Here is a 6963-nt window from a genome sequence, read left to right on the forward strand (position 1 = left end):
GACAAGTCCCTGGGTCCTGACAGATGTCATCCTTAAAAGAAGCAGGTTTTGAGGTGGTTGATGTGCTGCTTTAATTTTCCAAAACCCAATAGATTTGGGGAAGGTTGCTTTACACTAGAAAATAGCTACAGTAACTTTTGTTCTAAAGATAGGGTGTCAGAGCAGGCAACAGGCTAGTTAGCTTAACCTTGGTCATAGGGAAAATGTTAAAAGTAATATAATGGCATTTTAGATAAATTCAAGATAATCAGGCAGAGCCAGCATGGTTTTGTCAAAGGAAAAACGTTTAACTAATTTATTAGAGTTCTTTGAAGAAGTAACTTGTGATTAAAAGGGAGCTAGTGGTTGTATTCAAATTTCCAGAAGGCATTTGATAATGTGCCACATCAAAGGTTATTGTGCAAATTAAAAGCTTCTGCTGTAGAAAAGTTACATTGGCAAGGACAGAACATTAGCTGGCTAACAGGAAGCAAACAATTGGAATAAATTGGCCTCTTTCAGGTTTGCAGGATATCATGAATGGTGTATCACAGGGACCAATACTCCTCTTTACAATTTTATATAAATGATTTGGATTTAATGACTGAAGGTGTGGCAGCTAAAATTGCTGATGACATAAAAAAAAGGTAGGAAAGTGCATTGTGAAGAGGACATTCAGGATTACAAAGGGATATACATAGATTAAGTGAGTGGGCAACCATCTCACAAATGGGGTCCAAATGGGAAAAAGTGAAATTGTGAATTTTGGCAGATAGAATAATAAAGAAGTATATTATCTAAATGAGAGGTCTCAGAGTTGTGATATGCAGAGAAATCTGGTCGTCCTAGTGCTCCAATCACGTCGGTAGATGCAGCAAATAATCAGGAAAGCTGATGGAATGTTATAGTTTATAGCAAGGGGAATCGAGTGCAAGAGTGGAGAGATTTTGCTTCAGTTATACAGAGCATCGGTGAGACTACATCTGTAGTACTGTGTACAGTACTAGTCATTGTACTTAAGAAAGGACGTTAATACATTGGAAGCAGTTCAGGATTACTGGACAAATATCTGGAATGTGTGGATTGCCATATGAAAGGCTAGACAGGCTGGGCCTGAATCCTTTGGAACAAAAACAGAAATTGATGGAAAATATCAGCAGGTCTGACAGTATCCGTGGAGAGACATCAGAGTTAACATTTCGGGTTCAGTGACCCTTCTTCAGAATTGATGGTAGCTAGGAAAATGTGGCTTTTTATACAGAAGGTAGGGTTGGGGGAGGGGGTAAGGAATAAACGATAGGTGGTGACAGAGCCCAAAGAGAGAGAAGAACAGTTGGACAAAGGTGTAGATAATGGTCAGCCTAGAAAAATGAATGGCTGCTAATGCAGACTCTTAGTGGTTAACAATGGGTAGAGTGTACTCGCAGACCCTTCTGGTAGGAAGGCCTGGTGTGGGTGGGGTGGTGGGGTAGGGCTAGGGACATGGGAGAAGGTGTCTCAAGCTCTAAAATTGTTGAACTCGATATTGAGTGCAGAAGGCTTTAGAACTCCCAAGCAGAAAATAAGGTGCTGATCTTCCAGCTTGGACTGAGCTTTGCAGTAGCACTGCAGCAAGCCTGAGACAGAGATGTTGGCCAGGGAACAAGGTGTCGTGTTGAAGCAGTAGGCAACTGGAAGCTCCGGGTCTTTTTGCAGCCAGAATGTAGATGTTCTGTGAAGTGGTCACTCAGTCAACACTTTGTTTCCCCAGTGTAGAGGAGACCACATTGTGAGCAGCGAATGCAGTAGACTAGATTGTGGGAAGTGCAGGTAAAGTGTTGCTTCACCAGGAAGGTGTGTTTGGGTCCTTAGATACTGGGGAGGGAGGAAGTAAATGGGCAGTGTTACACCTTCTGGTGTTGCAGGGGAAGATGCTGTATGGCTGTGTGTGTGTGTTTGTTTGGCGAGGGTGGGGGGGGGTCACGTGATTTGTTAGGGAGAATGTTGGGAGTGAAAGTGGAATGAACCAGGGTGTGCTGAAGGGAACAGCCTGTGAAGAAGGCTGACAATGGAGGGGAATGGAATATGTGTCTGAAGGTGGCATCCCACTGGAGGTGGCAGAAATGGTGGCTGATGATCTTCTGGATGTGGATACTGGTTGGATGGTAGGTGAGGACAAGGAGGACCCTATAGATGTTGCAAGACGGAAGAGAGGGGTTGAAGGCTGAAGTGCAGGAGAGGGTCAGACTGGCCTCACGGTGCTGTGAACTACGGTGCTGGGGAATCCTCGGTTGAGGAAGAAGGTGGACATTTTGGAGGGCCCCTTATCGAAGTTGGCATAATCAGAACAGATGCAATGGAAATGAAGGAACTGGGAGATTGGAATAGAGTCTTCACAGGAAGCAGGGTGTGAGGACGTATAGTCCAGGTAGTTGTGGGAGTCGGTGGGTTTACAGTTGATATTGGTGGCCAGCTTATCCCCAGAAATAGAAACAGAGGTGTTGAGGAAGGGAAGGGAGGAGTCGGAGATGGACCAAGTGTAGGTGAGAGCGGGGTGGAAATTGGAAGTGAAATTGATAAACTTTTTCCAATTCTAGACTAGACAAGACAAGGATGCAGCACTGATGATATCATTGATATATCAGAGAATGGGTTGTGGGTGGAGGCGGAATGGGACTGGAAAAAGGAATTTCCCACATACCTCACGAAGAGACAGGCATAACTAGGGCCTATTGGGTATCCATAGCCATCCCTTTGACCTGAAGAAAGTGAGAAGAGTCATAAGAGAAGTTGTTGAGGAGAAAGACAAGCTTGACCAGGTGAAAAAGGGTGGCGGTGGGTGGGACCAGTTCGGGTCTTTGCTCCAGGAAGAAGCGGAGAGCCCTGAGACCATCCTGATGGGGGATAGACATGTAAAGGCATTGCCCATTCATGGTAAAGAGGAGGTAGCTGGAGCCTGTAAACTGGAAATTCTGAAACTGATATAAAGCGTCAGAGAAATTGCAGATGTGAGTGGGAAAGGACTGGACAAGGGGAGACAAAACAGAGCTGAGGTAGGAAGAGATGAGTTCTGTGGGGCAGGCACATGCAGAAACAATGGGTCTGCTCGGACAGTCATGTTTGCGTTTTGGGAAGGAGGTACAAGTGAACTGTTTGGGGTTTGGGAACTGTGAGCTTGCAGACAGTTGAGGGGAGATCACTAGATGAAATAAGGTTAGTGACCGTTGTGGATGCGTTAGTCTGATTGATGTATGGGGTTGTGGCCCAGGGGGAGATAGCAGGTGGTATCTGAGAGATGGCACTCAGCCTCTGTAATCGAAACATCAGTCCACCAGACAACACCACCCTTTTCAGCAGGCTTAATTACAAAGTCACGGTTGGATCTGAGAGCACGGAGTGCAGTCAGTTTGGAGGGAGACAAGTTCTTATGGTGGTGGTGAGGGATGGGGCAGCAGAGAAATTGAGGCAACCAATATTACATTGACAGTTCTTGATGAACAGATCGAGTGCAGGTGGAAGGCCAGAGGGAGGGGTCCAGGTGGAGGAAGAGTCTTGGAGCTGGGCGAAGGGGATCTGTGGGATGGGGAGAGGAATCTTATCCAAAGAAATGGACATCGAGGCGGAGGCAATGGAAGCAGAGTCCAAAATCATGTTGTGCCCTAAATTCATTAATGTGGGGGTGCAGAGGGATTAAACCAAGGCCTTTGCTAAGGACAGAACATTCAGCATCAGAGAGCAGAAGCTCAGATCGGATAGTAAATACACAACAGGAGGTGGGGTTGGGAGAGGGGATTAAGTCAGAAGGAAGGTAGGTGGAGGATAGTTCAGAGAGCCATGGGTATCTCTGAGTTGTTACATCTTGTGTTCCTTGATGCCTGAAAGAAAAAGAAAATATTTCTTAACATGTCGAGTGAGCTGGATGATGAAGTGGAATTGGGGGACATTGCAGCTCTGAGCCAGTGTGAGGTGGTGCTGATGGAGAGAGATTGAGACTGTATGTGACAGCATGGCGCTGATTGTGGATCTCAGGATGTGGCAAAAACAGCTGAGTCCTTGAGTTTAGAAGAGTCAGAGATGATTAATTGAAACAAATAAGATACTGAGGGGACTTGACTGGGTGGATGTTGAGCTAGTGGTCACCCATTTAAGATAGAGATGCGACAAAAAAAATTTCTCTGAGAGGATCGTGAGCCTTTGGAATTCCCTTCCTAAAAAGGCAGTGAATGCAGAATCTTTAGATATTTCTAAGGAAGAAGTAAATAGATTCTACCCAGGGTGTGAAAGATTATTGAGGATATGCAGGAATGTGGAGTTGAGGTTGAATTCTGATCACCCCTGATCTAATTGAATGACAAAACAAGCTTGAAGGACCGAGTGGCCTATTCATCCCTTGTCTGTCTGTATGTTCCCTGAATTTTGAGCATCTGTGAGGTTATTTTTGGTGTAAATGGTTGAATCTTCCCTTCTGATATTTGCAATTAATTAATGCCGTAGTTTTTGTATACTTTAGTATTGCTAATGATTTAAACCCCATTGTATAATAACCATTTTATGCTTGTTGTTAAAAGTATATTGGCAGTCTCTTGTAAATTTGTTCAGTGATTGACCGCTACAGTGAATAAAAGGCACATTTAATATGAAAATATAAAACAAAGAAATGTGGATGCTGAAGATGTGAAACAAAAACAGAAATTGTTGGAGAAACTCAGCAGGTGTGAAGAGAAAACAGTTAACATTTCAAGTCTAATGACTCTTTTTCAGAACACTATAATAAGCCAAGCCTCACTCTGAAATGTGACATGTCCAGTATGATGATCATGAAATATAATACTCTACACTGTCTGATCAAACACTCAATGCCAGATATTGCACCGTTTACATAAAGGCCCCATTTATATGGGGAAATTTTGTGACTTGCTGATGCATCGACAGAGCGGTATTGGTGAAGAGAGGCTTATGATGATGGCAGCTTGATGACAATTTGTAATGCAGGTTTCTGACACCAGTGGGTGGTATAAGCTCAGCACCAGGAGCACAAGCTCTCGGTGCAGTCAATACAAGACAGAGTGGAGGCTAATGCCTAGCTACAATGATATAAACAAAGTCTAGTTTTTAATGTTACATAATACATGATGATGAAATATTAATAGGTACTGACTCAGGTCTAATGTTTGTTCATTAGACTGAGTCAGAATGATCTGGCTGTTGCCTCCAGCAGCCAATTTAAGATGGCATTTCAATATTGCACTGAAGATACACACTGAGTTCCACATCATCAGACATGCAACCTTTCAGGTTAGTTCTTAACCTCCCCAACAAGGACCTTTCTGTTTTTTCTTTCCGATGAGAGATGCATTAGCACATCTTAAAGAAGGACAGGGCAACAGTGTCTTGGTTTCGATCCCTCTCAAACACAAAACCACTGGGAATGGTTTAGCTCATTAACTACCTCACTGTCCTATGCGGGATCTTGCTGTGCAGAGTTTGGCTGCCAGCCTTCTCACTTTCCAGCAGTGACTGCATTCTAAAAATTAATTGGCTGTGGAGTGTCTTGCAATGTTTTAAGGACACTGCGGCTATTAAAATACATTTTCTTTGATATAGAACAGATAAATCCCATGATATTGCATGTGATTAAAGAATAATTTCCAAGAGGAGTGAGATTAGAGGAAAGGAATATATGGACTACGGAACATGGACATTATTCAATCCTTAGTTTAAAGAGAAATATTACTCTGAATGTTTATATGTCTATTTTGTAAATTCCGACATTCACATTTACAATAAAAGCTACCTGCGGAAACATGTCAAATTGTCACTACGTCCATCTGCCACTGGTGGTACTATAGTGTCTCTGCTGGACAGAGACTTCAATGGCAATAGATTTTTAATATGTTAATAGTCTATTTCTTGCAGCATAGCATATGATCAGAGATTAGAGCTACATTCTTACCTGTCTCCATTTTGCTGTTTGTTTCTCTGACTCTTTTCTCTCTGTCTCTGTCTCTGTCTCTACTTATTTTTCTTATTTTCTGGTTAGAAGGAGATAGGAAATATAGAGAGGGGTGTCACAGGATAATAACTGCATTTGGGGTGAAAGACACAGTGACAATATGGCCACCAGAGCCTCCTATGCTATTCCAGTCTTGAATCTCATTATCTTCTCAACTTTCATAATTGTCGTGTCTCCTACTGCAATCACAGCAGTGACAACATTCAAAACATACTTTCTGGGCTCTAAAACATATTGGGATGAACTGAGACTGTGAAAGATACTGTGGACATGTTGTGAAAGATCACAGTTGGGACTATCAACTGAAATAGAAGTTGGACTGCTACAGCTACAATGCTGGGAGGGTTTAGAAACTTATGAAAGTCAAGTGCTGAATTTATTTGAGTTACACAATACAGTGACATCCTTTGATGCAAATTAATGGGTTCACCGGGGTTTTACACATTTATATGTTTTGCGTGTGGATCAATGTCTATCAGTGCACTCCTCCCACTTAACTTACGACTATGAATTCTCTATCATTGCCTGTTGAAGTCTTGCTGATTGCAGGCACAATGTTCAGATGATCTGTTGTCACTCAGTTCACGACTCCATTTGCGAATCGGTGTGTAACCCATGGAATTGGCAAGCGTAGGTCTGGAAGACCCTGGCCTCAATCTCGAGCTTCTCACATATAAATCACAGGAGCAACTCATCGAGACAGCTAGGGAAACCGCCATCTTTAAGTTCTTCTCTAGGTCACAGCATCCTGGCTGAAAACTATCATGCTCCTTCTCCATTATCACTAAGTAACAGTTCTGGAACTGCAAATAGCACTGTGTGCACATGTACACCATTGAGACTGTTGTAGTTCAAGAATAGAGCTCACCACCATCTTCTCAAAGACAAAAAGAGACAAGCAATAAATGCTCTGAGACAACAAGGTGCAGGGCTGGATGAACACAGCAGGTCAAGCAGCATCATAGGAGCAGAGAGGCTGACGTTTCGGGCCT

Source organism: Rhincodon typus, chromosome 9, assembly GCF_021869965.1.
Source record: "Rhincodon typus isolate 14 chromosome 9, sRhiTyp1.1, whole genome shotgun sequence".
Taxonomy (NCBI): domain Eukaryota; kingdom Metazoa; phylum Chordata; class Chondrichthyes; order Orectolobiformes; family Rhincodontidae; genus Rhincodon; species Rhincodon typus.